The sequence below is a fragment of the Prinia subflava genome, chromosome 9 (genome assembly GCF_021018805.1).
Source record: "Prinia subflava isolate CZ2003 ecotype Zambia chromosome 9, Cam_Psub_1.2, whole genome shotgun sequence".
In the NCBI taxonomy this organism is placed as follows: domain Eukaryota; kingdom Metazoa; phylum Chordata; class Aves; order Passeriformes; family Cisticolidae; genus Prinia; species Prinia subflava.
In genome coordinates this window covers 21543792-21567036 of record NC_086255.1, presented here as the reverse complement: position 1 = coordinate 21567036, position 23245 = coordinate 21543792, and the positions used below count along the sequence as shown (strand labels likewise).

General features: G+C 36.4%; 1 protein-coding gene and 1 long non-coding RNA gene across 2 annotated transcripts in view; both read right to left on the bottom strand.

Moving 5' to 3' along the window:
* The window catches only part of LRMDA (leucine rich melanocyte differentiation associated), a 610097-nt gene that overhangs the window by 578463 nt on the left and 8389 nt on the right, over window positions 1-23245 (bottom strand). The gene's annotated exons all lie outside the window — the stretch shown is intronic.
* On the bottom strand, window positions 7791-14637 carry LOC134554867 (uncharacterized). Its single transcript, XR_010081332.1, has 3 exons — window positions 9811-14637; window positions 8940-9075; window positions 7791-7945 (listed from the first exon to the last, which is right to left on the bottom strand). It is a non-coding gene; the product is annotated as an uncharacterized LOC134554867 (long non-coding RNA).

The following is a 23245-nucleotide window of genomic DNA, read 5'->3' as shown; positions in this document are numbered from 1 at the left end:
TGGGGCATGGGAAAAGAGATTTAACTCTATATAGCAAAGTACATAACATGCTTTGGAATTCTTGGACCAGAAATGTTTTTGTCTTTGATTAATAATAAAACACCACACCAATGCTATCACAGATCCCTACCAACTTCAGCATGTTGTAAGATCATCAAGCTGGAAATCAATATGCTAAACCATAAATTGTGCAGTACAAGCAAAAACAAATTTGATTCTATTTTTTGACCAGTGACATAATTCAGGTAACATTAACAAGGCATTTCTGTAGTGTATTTGGCGATTTTAAGTGATTTACCAACATACATATTAAGGTTCAGTATTTGGTGTGGTTCAGCATTTCAGCCTCTATTTTACAAAGACAAGTACAAGGCAAAGAGGGGGTAAGTGATGTACTCAACATCCACACTTTCTTATTCATCACTTTGGCTAATTAGTTTTATAGCTATTGGGGGTGGGTATAAGAAGGTTTCACCAGTTTGGTTGTGCTCACTCAACTATCAGATTTTTTTTTTTTTTTTTTTTTTTTTTTTTTTTTTTTTTTGCAAGAGTCAAACCATAAAAAATAAAATTAAATAAATAGGAAGTATGGTAATGAGAGCTGGTAGCAAAGTAAAGGGTCCATCAATGAAGTACAATTAGCCTTCACAAAGTTCCTTTTAGGCTCCATGAAAATAAAGCACTTCCATGAAACCAAGGAGGCACATGCTCAGCCTGAATGCCAAGTAATAGTTATACCCCTGCTTTTCAAAGTGCCTTGCTTTAAAAAGGGATAGAGAGTCACCTCTAACATTCAGAAACATTGGGCCAATCTTTTGGGGAAAGAGTGAGACAGAAAAGAAGGAGAAAAACACAGCTGAAATAATAACAGATTTTATGATCTATCTTTAAAGTATAGCCAGATAAAGCCTTTTCCAGCAACCAATATTCTTTTCACTGACTGGAATGAAAAAAGTTAAAAATGGAGAATGGAGATGTAGAGTTTGTCATACTCTTGAACAGGAATTAACTTTTATGCTTCAGTTTGAGAGAATGGGACTTGTAAGTCCTACTTAGGTTACAAATATTTGTACATTATAAAGTTTTTTCTTTTCAGTTTGTAAGCACGGTACAAAGAGCAACACATGGAAGTAACAGACAGAAAACATCATTGGAATAAAAATCAGTATCTTGATACTCCATGATTTCTTAGACATTTGACTTCTTTGTTCCAACAGATTTGTTTGTGACACCAGTTACTTTAATCAACAGGAAGTATTCAAGCTGCTTGTGATGAGTTCCTTATGTAGACACTGTGAACCCTTCTCCCAGAAGACTCCATAGGAAGCCAAGACTGGAACCTGGTGTCCTCTTTGCTCTCTTCAGCCGAGATGTTAAAGAAGCTACCTCAGACTGCTTCACATGTCATACAAGCAGCACCAACACACCAAAGGCATCTCAGTTTGCAAAGAAACAGGGCCAATTTCTCTGATTTTACAGTGTGCTTGACACACCACAATAGCAAAGCTGGAACATTCCTGAATACCTTAAGGAAACTCAATTCATGCATTCAAAAACAATCTCCAAATTCAGGACAAGAAATTAATTTCATTACCTCCTTACCTCCCATACTGGAACTCCTGGTAACTATGCTCAATTTCAGAGTATTAAGTTCAAAATCAAATGAGAGTCCTGTTCCACACATTTTTTCCCTGTTATCACCTAAGGAAATGAAGAGACAGGGAAAGTGCAATGTGCACTTTACTGATGTGCTTTTTAATAGCTAATGTGATAACCTAACTTAACTAAAACAAGCTAATTATCTTCAACTGTAAGGAAATATAATCTCCTTCTCTATTTCCCCTACCCAACCACAAACACAATCTTCCTGTTTAAAGAAAAAAGCTGGTACACTGACATGTGGAAATTGGTGTTTACTGATTTACAGGTATCTCATTTAGAATAATTCAGATTTTTTAGTATATTTTAATGAGACGTAGAAAGTATATAAGCTGCAGATGGAAAAAAGTCAACAGGAGTGGACAGCAGCAAAAAAACTGAATAGAGCTCAGATGATCAGACTAAAACAGGGACAGACAGCAACATACCCCTATTCAACAGGGACAAAACCAGTGTTTTCCAAAGCCACAGTGACTGCCCAATTATCTGTCCCTTCTCTGTTTGAGTATCAGTTTCAGACTAGTACAGGAAAACTAGGTTAACATGATCTGAGAAAGCTTAAGAAGAGTTTTAAATGCTCTCTTTTATAAATCTTTATTTTAGTGAACGTGAAATGTAAGCAAGACAATAGCTGCTATCAAAATTCATTCTATTTCCAAAGATACCGTAAATGCTGAAGAGTTTACCACCTGTCTTGATTCTCACATTCATTTCTTTTTTCATGGACCTGGAACACAAGCACTTCAAATCTGACCTTCAATGTTATTCTAATTACATATTCTATATATAGACTGGATATTAAGTTGTACAGTTGAATAATTACATTCGTTTCTAAAGAGTCTATCTTACTTAAATAGTTTATAAAATATCATGATTCCATCAAGGGTGTATCTGCACTTACTAGGAAACATAACGAAGAAAAACAATACAGAAAATCAATCCAGACAAGTTCTAGAAAGTACCATAGCACTCAATAAAAGAAAGGATTGTTTCCTCACTACCACTTCTGCACTCTTAGGACTTTGAATGAGCTATACATCCTATATCACCTGTTCAACTCTCTGATATTCACATTCTCTTACAAAAAATAAACTCTTCAGCAAGCAACTGACTATATACATAATTATTTACCTTCAGAAGAATCTATTCATCTGTAAAACTCCTAAGAACTATACTCTATTTCAGAAAATACACCTATTTCCAAAGAATACAAATAAGTTTTCAAAACTTTTCTGTGTGCACATTTGATGTCATGTTTGGCTAAAAAAACAATTGTCACTGAACAATCCAAGTTACACGAGAAATACTTGCCACACACATCTTTGCCAAAATTCAACTCTCAAGTTCTAAAATGCAAAATACATATCCATTTTTAAAGCAAACAAGCTTTAGAACTCCAGGAGACAATCCAGAGATGACCCATCCCGTATTTCACCTCTTATACCTACTAAAATAGGAGAGTGAAGTACAACACGCTTGCATCTGACAAAGATTGGACCTAAACCTACAGCATGCTGATTTACAGCCATCAAAATCCTTGCTTAAACAAAGGTTCCTTCTGTTGACATGCATTTTAGGTCAATTTTAAAAATGAAATTATTGCAGGCCCCATTTTGCTACGAAGTGAGAACGTGCACATTCTTTAGCAGATTACTCACAAGCATGGTCAGGAGTAATGCATGTAAAATGGCTAATAGCAATGTTACTCATTTTTTATTTACTACACAAATAGAACAGACTAAAAATGAACATAAGGTCCTGCAGGGCAAACTCTGTGTTCTGTAGATATTTTTTTAAAAAATTGCTCATTAAGAAAAAAAATCTGATGCAGTGGCTACATTAGAGAACAGTTAAGTGTGTAAAGAATGGAAACATACATCAAAATACAACGATTTCATATTTTCTAGGAAAAATCAACATTGATACTGATGTTATGAGTCTCCTATTTTTCATTTAGTAGGTCTAAACACTAAATTATTAACAGTGGACCACTCTACATCAGTCAAAAAGACTGAACACAAGACCTTTTGCCTGAGGTTAGACTCTGAGACACTCCAATCAGCACATTTAAACTCTTAAATATGATGTTGCCTTCAGTATTTTTGCTATCTAGCTTCAAGAGCAATTTATGAGCTTATGAGAGACAGATGCCCAGAGAGAAAAAATTGACCTGTCTTTTTCACAGGACGTGCAAACTTCAAGAACCTTGAATCTTTCTAATCCATCAACAAAATACTTGTCTTCGGTAGCCAGACGGGTATTTGTAAAATAAAAATAAAAGCCACACACAACATTGAGACTAACAGCTCAACAATGAGCCAGAATTCCATCAGAACACCTATATGAATCAGAATACTCTATGTGCATGTGCATATTCACACAAGCAACAGAGGGAGAGCACATGTAACAGAAACAGCATCAGCATTACAACGAAACCTCTCCAATGGAGAGTTTACCCAGTTTGTTACAATAATAAAGTAGCGCAGGTGGGATAAGCAACTAAAAATAATTTTTAAAAATATTTTTAAAGAAATAATGTTTGCTTCAAAGAAGATATCAGAGACTACAATGCAAAAGATTTTCATCACAGTTAATTTTTTGTAATGGCTCCTTACATGCTAATTTAAATGTTTTTCTTGAGAATTATAGTGTTCATTAAAGATACAGAGTCTCTAGTTTAACTCTGTCAGAACAGCTGGAAACGTGGAATACAGAGTTAAAGCTTTACTCTCTAAACAGGAGCAATGGTAAAATATATTTGCATATTTCAAAAGGTCACAGCCTACTTTTATTACAAACTGTACATATTGATAAATCCCAGCTCCAGTCAGAGGTCAGCAAAGCATGTTTGACTGGCTTCTACATACTTTATCTGTCTCCACGTGTACCCAAGAACTGAATACTGGCATGTATACACATCTACAAAGTAACAGTTATCCACAGGCTTCAACATTTTTTACCTAAGAGAACACAATCCCTGAAGTAGAGGTGCAATATGTACTCTAAGCATCAGAGCTCTCTATCTGATGAAGAGGTTGTCAGGACTGAAGGGAAATTTATATGCTTAAATTACCACAACTGCAACAGAATTATCACACCTTTTAATCCTACGCACTAGACTGCTCACAAAACATCAAATAGTTTTTCAGGGAGCTGTTCTCTTTCCCTCTCATGTAGTTTCCCCTACAGCAGGTAACTCAAGCACATGCCAACCCCAAATATTTACTTCATGCTGGCAAATTACAAGGAGGAATACACCTTGACTGCTTGCAGTTATAACACACTTAAGAAACACAGTAAGTGGAGAAGACAAGATCACACTGAGTTACACCTTAGTCATTTAAACAGCAGTATTGTAAGTCCCAAAATACTCAGAGGTGTAGCATCATAAATATATGCTTATGAAAAGACTGTCACAGTTTGAAGATCATTATGCCTTTTCTAGTTTAATACAAGTTACATTCACATCCAAAGATAATTGAAAAGATTAAAATCTAAGCTTTGCTGGACTGGAAGGATGAGTTGGTTCAAATCGTTTGAGCATTGTTTGTTGATTGTTGCTAACTCAGAATTTAATCTTGTTTGAAAATCTTTTGGTCTAAGAGAAAGAGACAGAAGGTATTTCTTTAAACTGAAGTGAGCTCCCCTCTGAACCAACAGCAATTTGGCAAGGAAGATGAGCTGGCACATCAGAACACTCTATTACTTCATGAAGACCAATAGCTTCTCTGTAAAAATATGCAAGGCCTTAATGCACTTTGACAAATGACAAAGGTTATTAAAGGACAGCTTGTGGGAGTATAATTGCTTTGTGACTTGATCACTATTAACAGAAAGAACATCGGTAGAGAGTTAACAGCATAAAACATGAGTACAGGAATCCACCAAGATCTTGACTCAGCAAAGCACATGAGGCCATTAATTCCACTCCTGTATTACAAAACAATTAAGAACATGGTTAAGTGCACCCTGTATGACTGTCACTTAACTGGAGAAAAAGAACAGCCATCTTTTCAGGGGCCATGACAGTCTACATCGCAGTATACATAGATATATACTATATAGATAACTGCTATGCTAGTATATGTTTTCTACAACGTTGCTGTAGTCTTTATATGGATCATGTTGAATAACTTATAAGATGACTGAAAGTTTGCAAGTACTCCACCTTCACAGCTCTGCCCAGAACATTCAGGGTCTCCCTCCCCCACCCCAAAAAACCCAACATTTTCTGCATGCATAGGTTTCACCATGTTTCTCAAAAATACTTACCAAAGCTGAGGTGTAAATCAATTTATATTACAAGAGTTTAATGGTTTCAAAATAGAAGAAGGAGGAATACCAGAGAGAAATCTGACAAGGTTAAAAGGAAACTGGGGAAAGGTTGAGGCCTAACACATATTAAATAAAAATCAATCACAACGACGTTTCAAGAATTACAAAGTAAGATATAGCCATACCACTGCACAAAGTGAGGGGAAATGAGGGATACGACTCCAAATCACATGGCAGCACTTGCTTTGTACAGAAATAAGATACATTAACTCTTAACTCCCTGCAAAGCACTGACTCATGGCAAAGGTAGGGCAAGAGATTCAGTGCATTGCACTGAACAAGCTCGGAACTCACCATGAGCCAGAAGCCCTGCCTTACTCTGGGGTAACACTTCTACATACCAGTGAGGCTCCAGATTTTGCTTTTGTGGGGACACCTGCACCTTCCCTCTTATGTTTTAGCAGTGGCAAAACACTTCATACAGGCCCAGGAAAAGCATCATGCTTGACACAACACAGAACTCCTAAGTTTCAAACTATTTTCTGAAAAGGCTCTGTGCCGCTGCAAACCTTGCTCCTCCTCCACACAACAGCATTAGCTGGAAGGGAAAATGCACACATGGTACATTCAGAAGGGTATATAAGAGAAAAAATGTTTAAATACTTACTCTATATCAAAGGTCCAATCTACACAAACAAAAATGAAAAACAACCAAAAGGATTGTTCATTTGGAACCGTCATCACAGCCAGCTTTGTATCATTGGCACAATGGTTGTACCATTGGTTTGAGGGATTTTTAGCACAGATGTGTTGGATAAAAAGCTAGTTTTTCCTACTTTTCTTTTAGTAAAAAAGGATGTGCTGGGTCCTCAGACACTAGGCAGAATGCAATTGGCTATTATCCACAAAGGAAGGATCAAGCAGCATTTATTAAGGGCCAATTTAGACATCACCACAATTGGTTCTGGTTTTTTTATATTTCCTTGGAGTTACGCATTACAAAAATTTCAGAGAACTTAATTAAACAGTGGTAGAAGTTAATATTTTATCTAACTTCAAAGGAAAAGGTTTTACAAGGTTTACAACCCTCTCTGTGGAATCATTTGTATCCCTGGCAGCCAACAGATGCTCGGTGTCCCAGCTCCCCCAGTGTCTCAGCCAAGATACTGGCTGAGATACCAAGTTTTTTGGACTGGGAATTTTGCTGAAGTAACAGTCTAAGACTTACACAAAGTCATCACATCTTTCCAGCCACTCACGTAACTAACTTCACCTCCTTTTCAGCCTTACTGCCTAGAATTATCTGTAAAACTAGTAAGATCTACCTTCCTTATCCAGTTAGGTTTCTTTTTAACCGATTCAATATTGGGATATTGTCTGTATTTTATTCACCTGCTTTCTCCTCTGCTGCTGCGGATCAAGTCATCTCAACAAATACTGTGACTGGCCATATCCACAGCATCTGATAGTCAAAGTTCAGTTTAACTAAGTCTCATGTCCACAAATGGAGTACTGTTTGAAAACAGCCCAACTTTTAAGTAGACCCCACCCAACTCAGTAGATGCTGCTGCTACAGTTTCTCAGCAAAGGAAACTTATTGCCTCTAAACAGAATTTGCAATTACATGTTGCCGGAACCAGAAATCAGTACCAACACTGCTATAGCTGGGTATGGCCTCAAGGCTCACAGTAGGGATTATTTTTGCATTACATCAACCCACATGAAGCATCTGTGCTTAAGGACTGAAGAAAACTCGTTTAACAACCAGATGTAGCATCAACATTAAGATCCCCAAAGACAGAAATTAGAAAAGGAAAAGCAGGAGTGGGGCAGTGGTGACAGCATCAAGAAAAGTCTGAACCAATACTCCTTCAAGAACGATTCACTGATTTTTTATTTCAACACCATAAAATAAACATCTTTCACAAAACAGATTTGCTTGGTAATACATGATGTCAGCATGAATCATATTTTCATCTTCCATCAGTACCAGTAGTTTTCTTGGACTTCTCTGAAAGAGGGCAGGAAGAAAATAATTTAAAAATAATAATCATAAAAAGAAGAGCCAAACCACCTTCCAGCTTTGACAGAAAAGGGTCTTTTTGTTCCTAAGACATTTTGTTTTCACGTAACCCACCAGCATACTCCTGTAGGAGTCATGCAATGAGAAAGCATCACAAAGGGTTATCAAAATGCAAAGCCAGTATCAATAACAACTTTCTACTGTTTTCAAACATGAACTTCCTTTGTTCTAATCTTATTTCCTCTTCAGTGAAGTAAATTAATACTTGTTCACATTTAAAACAAGAATTAATGTCATCCATACCAAGACACTGAGACCATTCAATAGAAGGACAGCACTGTGGGACAGAAGTCATGAACTTTCTGAAACTAAGTCATGAACAAAGACAAGCACTCAACCTCCTCTATTTCTGACCCTTCTTTTTGGCTTTTATGAGATTGTGTACTGCTTTTTGTGTCTTCTTAGTCAACTAATTATTATTTGTCCACTAAATAAAAATTTGGTTTTATTCAGATTACAATTCTCCACAATGATCTCTGTTACACAGAAATAGCTTTACAGGACTATGATGGTTGATGAAGCACCCACAAGAAGCAACAATAAAATAGAAACAAGTCCTTGACATAAGGATTAAGTTTAATACACTTTAAGACCTTTATTTCTGATGAGGCTTATGAATTACAGTTCATGACCACAACATGTACTTTTATTATATTACAACTATCAGCTTTAACAAGGAGAGAATAGCAACATGCTAATTTTCCCTCCCAAGTTTTCAAGAATGACTCTTCTGACACAGCAAGCAGACAGCACATGCACCAACAGACACACAGTAAAGAATAACACATCTTTGTGAAGAAGTTCCACCCTGATGTACTGAAAGCAGTAACTGTCCCATTGAATTAAAGAAAAGGCAAAAGTACAGTTAAGTGCTGTAGAAATATATGGTTGGTAGACACTACATTATCACGAGGTAAGATACCTGGGAGCAGAGGAAACATTTTCGCAGTCACACAGAACAGAAGAATTTGTGGAAATAAAGTGGGAGCCAACACAACTGTCCATCTCTGGGTCATCCAAGGTAGCAGCCAAGCAGCACAGGAGTGATTTGAGAAGAACTGAGTACAGAGCAATCAGAAAGGTTAGCAAAGTAGAGCAGCACAGACATTCCTGTATTTGCAAACCAATATATTATCATGAAAACATATCAAACCAAACAAGTGAAATACCCACCCCACACACTTCCAGTATCCCAGCATTCTGGAAGGAGCAACAAAGCCTGTTAAAAATGATGGCACAGGACAGAACCTATACATCAGAAGATCTCAAACTACTAAAGAAATATGTAACAGAGCAAAAACAGTTCTGCAAGCTACTCAAAACTTAAAACTGTTGTTAGTTTGTGATTGAAATTGATATGTTGAAATTTCTCAGGCCTTAGGTTTCATTTTTCAAACATCCAAGGAAAAATAAAAACAACATTAGGCTCACATTAAATGGATCCTCCACTAGGAAAAACATGTCTATGAAAGGAATATAAGTATAGATTATATATAGGCTGGGTGTAATAACAATACATAGGCATTTTTTTGTGACATGTCATCAGTTATGAGTTTTAGGCTTAAACTGGACAAGCTTAACTCAGAATAATAAACATTGCTCCTTTTAAATGGTAACTTTGATAACACCATGAAGCCACTAGGTAGGTCCCTTATAACCACTGGATGCATCCATGCATCGGCATCCAAGCTGGGCTCAGAGAATTTCTAAGGAATCACAGACAATTTCCACACCAAAACCAAAACAAAATCCACTGAAAATAAGCATAAGAGGAAACTATTCCTGAAACTTACCATCCAAAACACTTCTAGAAATTCTGCACATAACAAATCATCAGTAAGACTGTACATCCTTACACATTTCACCAGAAGGCCAACATTCAACTTAAATTCCATCTTCAAGATCTGTTTCCTCTCCCAGCAGGAACGTTTGCAACATCCAATTTGAAAGCTTCTGCTATTGTATTTCAGAGATAACATGCTCAGAGTTTTTTAATATTAATTTCAGTTTAAAACAACTTTGAGATTCTTAACAAGAAGTCATCTAAATGATATCTGGAAGCATTAGGCAGGAAAAGAACCTGCTAACCACCACTGAGAATACTACTGAAAAATACACTCCCAGAAATAAGAAATCACAACAATGCAAAATTAGTGTAAGCAGGGGGATCTTGCTTTAAAGGAGATTTATTCTTACAAAATTCCCCAGGTTTGTTTATGCAGCTATCAAGATGTGGACAACAATCTTACTCAAAGTAGCCTACACATATTTGGAGACTACTTTATTGACTACTTTATTTTTTATATTAGTTGCATGCAGATGTGAATATAACTTTAAAGCATAATATTTTCACAAAAACAGAGACACACAAGCTAAAATCTGTGATGATTAGTACTCCTGAGTACTATCAAACAAATCACTTCAACAGTTACTATTTCAATAGTTAGAAGGCAAGTCCAGAGTTGCAAACATCAGCATATAAATTTAATAAATATGTATGAAAAAGATGGATATGGAAAGATTACAAGATCAGAGGACAGAAAACTGTTGCAGCACTCCAATGAAGTCTTGCAGTATTTGGAAAAAGAAACTTTTGTTTTTAAATAATCCCCCTCAACAGTCCTAAAACAATAGCACATAAAATGTTTGCAAAGTAAGAAAAGCAGAACTCAGTACTTTGGATTTAAACATTAATCTCTGATAATATAACAAAAGAAATGTTGTATAATCAGATTCCACCTGGAATCTCACCCATATACAGAAAAATAGTGACTATAGGTAATTTGTTATTAAAATAGCTTTAAGAGCACCAAGTAACCAAGGATTTTCAATAAAAAATTAAAGCCAAACAATAGGAATGAAGCTTATAATGCTGTTTACACACTGGTTATACAGGAAGGGGGAAAATTTAAATTACAGATCTCAGAGCAGTGTTTCATTAAAGTAATTGTAGTTTCAGACTACTGTCTTCTCTGCTGAAATATAATCTGAAGAAGAAAAAGAAACTCAAACTAGCACAACTGAAGTTTTTATAGGTCACATGGGATGCCTGCTGCCATGCACCAGATGTGAGTAGGAAAAAGAAAGTGGTCAACACATGATATTAAAAACCAGTGCAGTTTCAAATATTTTAAACATGATGTCAAGTGCATTCAACAGGTCTACAAATGCACTACATTAGCCTAAATTTAGTAGGTGATAATTGAAATCAGAGATCCAGTCATTACCACTGACATGTTTCTAAATACTACCCAATAAATTTTTGTCTGTTCCAGATTCTGTGTGACAGCTGGCAGTCGGGAGGGGAATCACCCAGAGGGTATGAGCACACACAGATAGAACATTTCTGTAGTATCTGCCCTTTCCAGGGCTAATTCAGCAGTGACAATATTGTCATACAAACACATGCTCCCAAAGCAGAATTCCACAAGCTGAATGTTTTCTCCAGTCTCTTCACAGCATCTTTCTGTAAGCACTGGGTATGAAACAGGACAGTAACTTAACTAACTCCAACTGTATGTCCTGCACATGAATTTTCATGAGGAAATTAATTCAGTTCTGTTAGAGAGACAAGATCTGGTATTCCTACTTATCCTTCTGATTATCTCTTAATTTTTAATTAGAGAAGGAAGAAAGTCCATCAACAATATAAGATACAGTCTTAGTCCACATCTTTTTTGCTATTGCCTTTGTTATATCTATAATTACATACTGTTTAACCAAAAGGGAACAAAATTTCTTCTAAGTCTATAACACATCTTTCTTTTTAGTCCTGCTGTAACACCACCTTGCGATACATCCTCTGTCTGATAATAAAATGTGCAGCCAAGCACCACATGAGAATAAACTCTCTCTAGGATCACTTCAGATTTGTAAGTGGACAGGTGTCAGCCTGTACTTGTCCCCCCAGGCAGAAGTGGTTTATGCAAGTTGGTATGAAGAGCTGATAATTATATTTGGCATGTATGGTTAATCAACAAGGCCTCCTCACAACTCAGTTCTGCCATCTGTAAAATGGAGGCAGTGTTGTCTTTCCACTGCTCAAAGGAAACTGAACTTCAAAGCACATGATGAAAAACTGCCTGAGAAGACACACCTGGCAATTCAGACACCAAGAGCATGGCTTTTGACTGGAAATTTAAACATCTACTTAGAACCAAGGAAGAATGGAAATAAAAGAACAAAGCTTTCACTGAAGACTTACAGGCATCCAAGTTTCACAAACCTTTGTATACAAGCAGCAAACACTTCTTAGTTTTCTTGGATTGCCAAGTTTTAAAATATTGTCTAGCAAAATTAATTCCAAAGCAGTTTGAAAAGACTAGCTTTTTTAATGAAAATAAAACTATTAGGCATTCAAGAGAAAAACCACCTTCTCTCTTAGTATTCTTTCTGTAGGAAACCAATTTACAGAGCAGCAGCATTTCTCAAGTATCCAAATACTTAAAACACAAGGAAGCTGCAAGCTACTCATTCTTAGATTTTTAGACCCTAAGATACAGAAAACTGATAAAATTATTAGCACCTATTAGAAGTATTAAATTCTGCTACTGGTCTCAATAATTAAAACTAAATTTACAATCAATAGTAACCATGGGCTGAAGTGAAAGAGCCAGGAGATATTTGGAGATAAAGAGTAGTCAAAGACAAAAAAAAATTTGAGAGCCCCCCCATTAGATGGTGGGAAGAGGATAAAGAATATCAGTTTGATATTTTTTCTGCTACTCAGTTGCTAGAAGCAAGTTTAGAAAATGAAAAAAGAGAACACAAATCCTATAAAGTTATGAATGACAATTCTACCTATATTAAGTAGTATCATAATTCAGAATGTCTCAGATTTAATATTGACAGCTCTACTTCAAATGCAAAACACAAGTAACCTTAAAATTAAGACTTTTAATAAATTGTTGTTCAGAGACATCAACCTTGAAACTTCAACACAGCCAGCCCACAGATCTAGAGTCAGTCCTTTACCAGATTGTGTCAAGATAGCCCTCAAAATGCCTCAAGTTCAGACAAGGTCATACAGAACCCAAGTGACAGACAGGTCATTTGGGAAGGAGAGGGTTACACAGCGAGTGTCCTGCACAGCACAGGGTTGACTGTAAGAGCTGCTGAAGATAAAAGTGCCAATCTGCCTTTCTTATGACTTTTGATATAAAGTAAGAAGTAAAATGGCAGCCTTTTATGACATTTCAATTCTATTCCCCCTTTCTACCACCTCCATTAAAACACTTTCCTCCTCTCTTTTGTGCTATCCAAGATTAAAAAGTCATTTATTGCAATAAAGGGATTTAGTGATTTGGGACTAACTTTTATATACTGTACACCCCCTAGACACCCTGAAACTATGTTAATAATTTTCTTCCTATTAATTGTCTCATCAACTCACAGCTGGCCATGCTTTTTATTTCATTATGTTATTCATCAATCTAAAATAGAACTATAACAGAAAAAGAAATTGGAATGGAGCAATTTCAATATTTCAAAACAGATGCAAATCAACACTAGAGATGCTACACAGCATATTTTTATTGAGACAATTCTATACGTGTTTGAAAAATGAACTTGTAATAAACTCATATCCTGTGAAGATATGTTTTTCTTTCCATCTCATGAGCTAATTATGCCAACACAACATAACGTTTTCCTAAATGCCTTATAAACTGACCCAGTTACTCAGAAAGTATTATTTTTAAATTGATGTGATAGATGCAAACTGGAACGTTCGGATTTCAATTCTGGCACCAATTCCCAGATCCCCTTCCCAAGTAATTTAAGGACTTCCTCCCAATAGTTTTTCATATTCTTTTAACTGACATTTTATCTTTATACAGTATCTCAGCAGAATGAACATGCACTAAAACAATGACAGCCCTTCTCTGGCTGTCATCTCTCATTCTGGCAAAGACAGATGTCTTACACTGGCTTATGCCAATAATAGAGCCGACAAAAAAACAACAGAGACTACCTGCCTCTGATGTAAAGGCACCAATTCACATTTGTGACACTCATTTGTCAATTAACAGATTTCTTCCATTGTTGACACATGGGACTTAAAAGATGTGGGCTAGAATGTGATGAATTAAAAAAGACAGATGAGTAAGCTATGAGCTGCAAAGTAATACTATAATGTGCTTTAGATAGGAATATCAACTGACACCCCTGACAGGCCATACAAGGTTTTATTTCATTTTGCTCTGTATCTAGGCTTCATACTTTGTCTTCTTTGTTCTCTTTTCATCAAGCTCCTAACATCTCATTCTGACAGCCAGAGACATTTAAGGCACTTTCGTTTCAAATGCAAGTTAGCATACTTGATTTGTCATTAAAATGCAAAACGATTGCCATTGCAGGTAAATGTAGGTATGCTTAAAAGGTTGTATCTGAAAAGTAAAAGCTGAAAACCGTTTCTGGTTGCTTTGCTTAACTCTTTCACAAGCCTCAGAGTTTTTACAAGGCAAGTGTTGCTGTGCTGTAATAGAAGTGTAGCAGCACCTGCAGTTTGATACAAGATATATTTTAGTATATTTAAATAACATAAAATCTTAAAGTTACAATGTCAAGCACAAAGAGACACTGTCAAGTTTGCACATGGAGCCTTGAGCATTACTCACACAAGAATCTGGAAAGAGTCCATCATGTAAAGCTTTACCTGATAAAGCTTTACAGGGGGTCAAAGCTCTCTACTACTTAGACACCAACAGGAAAAGAGGGGGAGATTTGTTTACTCTTTTTAATTCACTAGTTGTGGTTGAATTAGCTGAAATCACCAGACAGAGAATTTCAACAGCAGTTTGCTTTCTGTTCCAATGCTCACTTAAAGAGAGATGAGGCCCTTAACAGAAGTAATTAATTAAATAAATACCTATATAGATACATAAAGTGGTCTGCAGCAAAAGACAAGGGCAGATTTTAAATTTTTGCAGAGAAAGAGACCTGCACAGGATGCACATAAGTAACGCTTAGCTTTCTACATAATATGCATAGATGTGAATGCACTCTGTAATATGAATAAGGTTATTTCTAGTCAATGAGATAGATTCGAACATCAGGAATCTCATTTGTGTTCAGCATGCAAACTCTGGTGAAAATAAGTATCTATTATTTTCTGCAAGTGGCTTGTAAAGCAGAAGTATATCATTTAACTGAGCAAATTTCTTGACACAGAAGTTCAGATACTTGATTTTAGGAATTTACTGAGAAACCTTTGATCCTAAGTTTGTACCTACATATCTTTTTTGCAGACTTTCTTATGCTTTTTACTAGGGACAAGAGAGGTGTGAATAGGGTTTCACTCCACTCACTTGGGTGCAGAAGTCTTTATCCCTAGTTTTGTTTTTCCCCTAATTGTATGGAAATTTGCAGTCAGGAAATCATTCATAAAATCTGGTTTTGACAGATAGATTATGACATCACAGCATGTTGCTAAGGTAGAGAACCTGAAACATTTGATGCTTCTGTGTATAGAATGAAGCTTACTGACCATTTCTGATGCTATTCTGCCTACTAAACTGGATCTGCTACAATATAGGAATTATTTATTCATTCCATGTTATAGGATAATAATAGGCTATGCTGTAAACACAAATAACAACTTTACAACCAATAGCTATCTTGATGAGTTCCTAGTGCTACTTTTTCTACCCACACTAGTCTTAAATGCTTCCAGTGCACTTAAGTCCCCACACAGAAAGAAAACAGGAAAAAGAATTGCAAGATTACCTTAAAGCTGGCTTCACCATTTCACTAAGTTTTAAAATACTAGGACTACAGCAACCAAACCTTTCATATGCTATACTAAAACACACAAAGAAACACTTGGCCATTCATTTTTAGCTTAATACAGACATTTGTTCTCTTTTCCTCCATTGACCAATTACTAGAAAGTGAGACAAAATCTACAGTAATGCATTAGTCTCTTTAATTTTGGAAACTTCTTTTCTTCCACTCAATCATTTAAACGCAGGTGAACCTCTTGTTTCAGACCACCTCTGGTTACAGAGTCTATAATTCAGCCGCAAAGTAGTGACCCACATTAAATGGGTTGAGATAGATTCTCATTAGAGGTACGTCCAAATTTCAAAAGCCCTTTTATTAGTGGTAAGAGACTGTTTGATACAACTTATTTAAAGGAAGCCAAAGAATTGACAGTGAAGGAAACTGAACTGCCCCCTGACATTCTCCACTTACACTGGCAGACAATTTACTAGTTGTGCTCCTCATAGAACTAGAACCAATACTGCACACAAACACAGCTAACAGCTGGCTCCCATTACGAGCAACACAGGAACAAAAGAGAGACCACTGGCAAGAAAGCAGGAACCTCATGTTACACCTGCACCCAAATCCCTCAGCAGCACCTTCAGAAGCCTTCTGCTGATTTAAGGAGCTGAAGGCAGTGGGGAGAAAAGGTGGCACAGACTGAGGGAAGAAAGTAAACTGGACACTTACACAGCCTCTTGCTTAGTTGGCTTAGTTTCCATTCCTAGAAAACATAGTACTTGACAATTTTACCCACATGAATTCCAGTATAATCACGTCCAGATATGACTGTTTCTGAACTATTGCAAAGCACTTCACTGTCCAAGATACAGTGTATTAAATGCACGATAATACATAGAAAGCGTTCAGATCCTTGAGCAGCTGTGATTTGAACATTCACACACTGGACTGTCAAATTATCTTAACATAACTATGTTGGAAGCAGAGTTTTACAAATATTCATCTGTGTATATATACTGTTGGCCTGTCTAGAACATTTTTCCTTCGGCCTTTAAGTGCTTTAGAATAATCACTACACTATCACTTAAGTAACTAGGTCAACTATGATAAGTTTTTCTTATCACTTCAACTAAAATGTCTTGAAAGTCCTGGGAATCTAAAATACAGCATCCTCATCCAGTGCTTTTGTGGCCACACGGCCTCAAAGAGTCACGGCACTTCAGCAAGTCTTGGACCTTACACATGGTTCAAGGACAGTTCTGCTGCATTACCTTGCACTTTAAGGGATTTTACGCTCAAGAGACTGAATGTTTTTTGCAAGCAACCTCTAAGCAGTATGTTCCTTCCTTCAAGGTTATAAGTGAAAAGGTTAACATTGACAAAGTCCTACCGCAAGTGCTGAATCAAAGTAGAAAAATACTAGAGTATCTCCCCCAAGTTTACACAGATTAAAAATATAATTCTTATACATACTTACATATAAAGGAAATATGCATACATCCTAAAGATCTTTATTTATAAGATGTTATTTTGTGTGTGTGTGTCTGTGTGCATTAAATGCCAGAAAGGTGTCAGCAGCAGCCAACACATGCTATGCTCTCTATGAAAAAATTAGCTGGCCTTGTGCATACATCCAAGTATTACTATCTGCCAATACTCATATGCCAACTGCACAGGAAGAACAGCAGACTTAAGCACCTGAAGAGAAGTATTGGCCCAATCTGCAACAGCCTATCAACATCCCTAACTTCTGGACTGATTAACTACCCTCTAGTAGATTAGATATTAGATAATTAGATATTAGATATTAGATATTTTGCATCTCTTACTTGTGTCCTTTTAAAACTTATTCCTACCCCTGTAGTCTCTCACCATAGCAAGGTTCTCTACAAACATGAGCAATGAGAATAGTTGTACTATGCAAAGAACATTCACCACTTCCATTTATAGACTCAGCAGCCAAATTAAATTACAAAGGCAAAAGAAAGTATTAAGAAAGGAAATAATCTTCAAGCTCTACCAGTGAGCAACTCACTCAGGCAAGTATCATCAAAAGGAAACACCAGAAGAAACAAAACAAAAATATAAATAAAAATTATAAAATGTCACATAATTGCAAGCATCAGTTCATGGGTAAAGCCTGCAACTGAGATATAACACTGCATTAACCATGACCCTGAAGACAGTATAATTATTGTATAGCATGTCTGGTTTGACATGCTGAATCCAGAGCCTGAGAAAAATACATGGCCCTTTTGCACTTCCATGCTCCTCACTCTTCACGCTTGCATGAGCTAAGGGTTTGGGGATGGTCTCTTTAACCTGAAAAATCATCTCCAACATAATTTATGTAGAGATGATGTATGTAAAATGCAAGATCTCAAAAACAGCAGAAACCATGCAAGACCACATAAAACAAACAAGTGATGCATAAAAAGCAGCTCCATAAGGATTTTCCTGCCAAATGCCAAGGAGTTTTTTGTACCATGACCACCACCAGCAGGTTCATTGAAAACTGGAGGACCAAGGCCCTCCTTAGTGATCACAATCAGTAAAACCAGTCAAGCTCTTGACATCTTCAACTATATGCTGAAGATCTTTTATATTGCATTAAGGTGAGAAGAAGATACCTTTTAACACAACAGAGAGGAAAACACAGAGTCAATAACTCCAGGGTTATTGCAGGTTCTTCCCTTCAGCCAAGCTCCTTGTCCTCAGACAACAGCTATTTCTGCAGTCCTCCACTCTTGTTTCACAACACCAATGATGAGGAAATACTGTTTTAGAGTGAGAGAGATTAAGGAAGTCAGAAAGTAATAGTAATCCATCTGATTACTGAACTTAACACATGCTCTTTATCATGTCCTTTTCTGTAATCGCCAATGCTCTTGAAAAAAAGTACTTTTCCATCTTAAAATCCAGATAATCATGGACTACGCAGGAGTAGTCAGCAAGATATTCTTGATCTACTGACATCCTTTGGAAACTAAAATATGTACATCAAACTGTTTCTCTTCCAAATGCCAATACTTTCCATAGCCTGTGATAGTCTTCAGTTTATTAACTGATATTCTCTCAATCTAACATAGATTCCTATTGTTCAGGACAGAATTCAACACAAAAACTGGTTTTAGTTTAAGACTGGTTAGTTTTCACAAGAGGAGTTGGATTGACTGTGTCAGTGAATTGAGTGCTCTGGGTACCCAAAGAACAACTGCAGATTGTGTAGGTTTAGCCCCCAATATCACTTCAAACTTCAACTTCAGTCTCATGGAAAAATCAGATCAAGGAAAAGCAGTTCACTCCCTACACATTCAAATACAAAAAAATTATGTGATGTAAACACCAGTTCAATGGGAAATGCTCTGCCTCTGTCAAAAGGTTTTACCAACAGCCTTGAGTCAACAGATGTTTAATGATATCCTGTCTCTGTTCAAGTCCCAGTTTGTCACTCATCTTTGTTCAGTAGAACAGATTTCATCTTCACTCATAATTGCAACAGACCATTAGGCCAAAAAACCAACCTCCACCACCCAGCATAGCAATATTCACCAGCTATAATTAAGGATGTAACAATCAAAGCTCACAACCTTATTTTAACTTAATGTCAAATTGTGCTGTTTGTTTAATTTTTTTACCAGATTTCAAGCTCTAACAATCCTCATAAGAATTCTCCACTACACAATATGAACCTGCACTGTCCTCCAAGCCAAAGGTTCAGGTAAAAAGTTTTTGCCCAATTCTACCACATGATCCACCCTCAAGACAACTCCTTCCACAATGTTAAGCCTTCCTGAGGAAAGCAGAACAGAAAACAACCCTGTGTTCTGTTCTGTCAGGTACTGTAAATCAATGGCTAATGGCCAGCACGGGGGGTCAGAGGTATATATACTACAGTGTTTTCACAGTCTGTTAGTGACTATGTGGCCATAAAAAGTCAAGCAAGGATCAATGGACAAAAAGAGAGGCTGCTGGGAGTAAAGAAGATAACAGCCACCCATACTGAAATACAACAATTTATATTATTTATTACTTACATATTACTGAGTTTGGAAAAATAACTTTTCCATTAAAAAGTATGGCATGGTATGCTGAAATCAGTGAGATATTTAAATGCATACCATAACCCATTAGTTTGATATTTTTAACAACAGTCATTGACTGGTCTCCTTCGTATCAACAATAAACCAACAACCACAATTAAGACACAGCAGGAAAATACACAAGTCACAAAAACACACACAGATAATACTCTGTAGTGACAAATATTTTATAATTACATTTAAAGTTGACAAAACAACAGAATACAGACATAGCTATTGCATGCAAGGCAAGGTGTATCCTAATATTTTTAATATTTCTAAAGTTTTAAGGTGGGGCGAAAAAGCTTTTCTTATACATTAGTCAGATCAGACCTGGTTCCTGATGAAATGCCACTTTTTAAAAGTGGGTGGCACAGTGCGAGGGAAAAGGAAGGGAAGAAGAGAGCAAGGAGTAGATTTAGCTTTGATGGCTATCAACTACCAAAAGTAGAGTTAATAGCCTAAGTCTGTAACTGTTTCTGTTACTGGTAATACTCTCCTTCTAGTTTTCCAATAGTTATACACCTACAAAACTTTATCTTATACGACTCCCTAGGTATTACTCATGTAGAAAGAACCCATCAACGTACTTGTCTTCAATCCATCTAGTACAACAAGAAGCTTTTTGAGTAGAAAGATAATTACACATGAGGTAGTCCACAGTGATTAATAAACAAGTAAGACTTCAACAGAAAGATTATTATATCTGTAAATAATTTCAATGATTCCTTGTGTATAAATATTTAATTCAGCAAAATTATTCTAGGACTGAATTGCTACTAAAGACTGACCACTCTTAGCAGTGTTACTGTAAAAGTATTTTTAGACATCCACAACATTTCAACATTATTTAAAAAACAGGATCTTGTGCTTATTGTAGGACACCCCTTTATGGGTAAATTTTGAGTACCCACCTCAAACTGCACACCTACTCATTTGAACTTGATACACTCACTGCAATAGTAGAAGAAAAAATTACCAAGAATTTATAAATTTCAGATTGCTTAGCTATGGAAAACATTCTCTCTTTGCTGAAGTCTCTCTATACCGTTCCATTTACCTTCAAACAGTAAACAATATCCAGTATAAAATTTACAAACATTTGTAAATTATTGCTTTCTAAAAGAAAGAAATCTCAACTACTACTCAACATTTTTCTTAAAAGAGCAATACAAAATCTTCAATACTTAAACATATACAGTCTCATTTCACATAGTAAACTGTCGTCATGCTTGAAAGAAAATAAAAAACAAAGACAGTAAAACAGATTAACTGCATAGCTCCAATACACTTATTTCAGACAAGATACTATAAATCATCTTGAAACAAAACAGGCAATTATAATGTGCACAAATGTTATGATATTATGCATCTCTACTGGTCCAGTGGTTTAAATTATTGAAACTGATGGTTGAACAAGGGCATATTGTTTCAACACACTTAGATTCCTTGAACAATTCTAATTCTTCCTTCAGCTATCCAGTGTTCTGCAGAACTCTGATGTCAATAAACAGACAGATAAATGTTTCTTAGATAATTCAGGCCACCTCTAAGGGGATTAAAATTTAGGTCCAAAATTTCTCTGGCAATATCTTTTGTAAAGGATCACATAGGTTTTTTCCCTTCAATACTGGAAGAAACATCTAAAATTAAAGCAAGTACATACATCTTCCTTCAAAGCGTTCAGTGGGGACAGAGCAACTCCTTTCTCCTTGTAACCACTAACCCATATTTCAATCCTATTCACCTCAGTGTAAGGGAAACAGGAGTGAGAGCCACAAGACAGAATCATTTCAAAACACAATCAGCTATTTGTAAACACTCTTTCCTGCAGAAAATCTGCAACTGTTAGTTGCAGGAAAAAGCAGCACGTACGGTAAATCAATTAGCTTGCTAATTTCTCACCCTCATTCATTTAGCTCTGCACTGTATTTGTCGTAATTGACTATAATTATGTTAATTACCAACTCCAGCATAATTACTATATTTATTGTCATTGAGCACACTATGTACCCAAAGCAAAGCTGGCATTTGTTGGGCATCAAAAAAATAAATAAATAAAACCACACAACTGTCGGGAGGGGTTTCTCTGAAAACCGGCTGATATACCTTCAGCAAATGAAAGGGCAAAAGAGATTTCATGCAATGCTAGTTTGAAAGCATCAGTTCATTAAGGATATTAATTTTCTGATAACTACACATTTAAGCATGACACACTGGAGCAGTATCTACAGGATTTAGCAATTATTAATGCGTGACAGTTTCAAATGCTAAGTGAATCAATTAAACAGCAGCATTCACAATTTGAGAAGAGATAACTGCTTCATAACTGCCTAAGACTACAATTTTCACATGACAAAAAAGGGCCATTCAGGCTCCTTCAAAACCTGACAGGTCAAGAAAGAAGTTTGAAACAAAAGCACCTTATAACCATCATCTCTCCTCTTTACTTGTCAGATCAACTTTGCTAGTGTCTCCGCTGAAATGGCATCACCATGCCAGCTGCCACAAGGTGATTTTTCATGTCTTGTCAAAGAAATCTTTTATTCTATTTGCTCTGCATTAACATGTTACATTTATTGATCAAGCCCTTTCTGCAGCCACAGCAGGGCACTGTGCTCTTATGCCTAAGGGGGCTTTGATGTCCTGGTGACATTCTAGACCGAATAATGCACATACTAAATGGATTTAATGCAGAAATGTGTTTGTGCATGACAGCTACATTAATAACAGCCCCTCATACTGATAAATATGCAATTGCTACGATTAAGAGTTACCCAATTATGGTGAAAATATTTTTCTACCTTATAAATAAAAACCATCAAAAAGTTTTAACAATACAGCATTTTCTTCGACATTTTAAAGTGCTATAAAGATGAGTCTAAAGACTTTAAAAATATGTCATGTTTTGTTTTGAATTCTGGCTTTTATTTCCATCACTCTTTTGTTGTTCATCTTCCTGTTCTGCATGTCTTATTGCTGCACAGACCGGGAAGGTGGTTATAAAAAAAAATAATAATAAAAGCCTTTCTTTCACATACTCAACTTACAAAGAGGAACATGCCCTGTAAAAAGTGAAGCCCATTTTCAAGCTGCCACTTGCATATTTCCCCAGGCAAAAAAACAGGAGGCAGAAGAGAGAAAGAACAATATCCAGTCCACAGAGATGATATTACAAAGTCTCAGCCTCAACAAAGTCGTGGAGGAACATTCCAAACTAGGACTGAAGTTCAAGGGAATATTTTCATACATGCACCTTCACCAGACAGTGGAAATTAGGCACAAGCACCTACTGTGCAAATTATTCAGGCTCCTAGCAGAAATCAGCTGCACCCTAGAGAGAGGGAGAGAGATTTGTATCTCCATGAGCACAATTATTGGATTAATCCTTCCTCGTTGGCCAAGATTAAAGATTCACTCT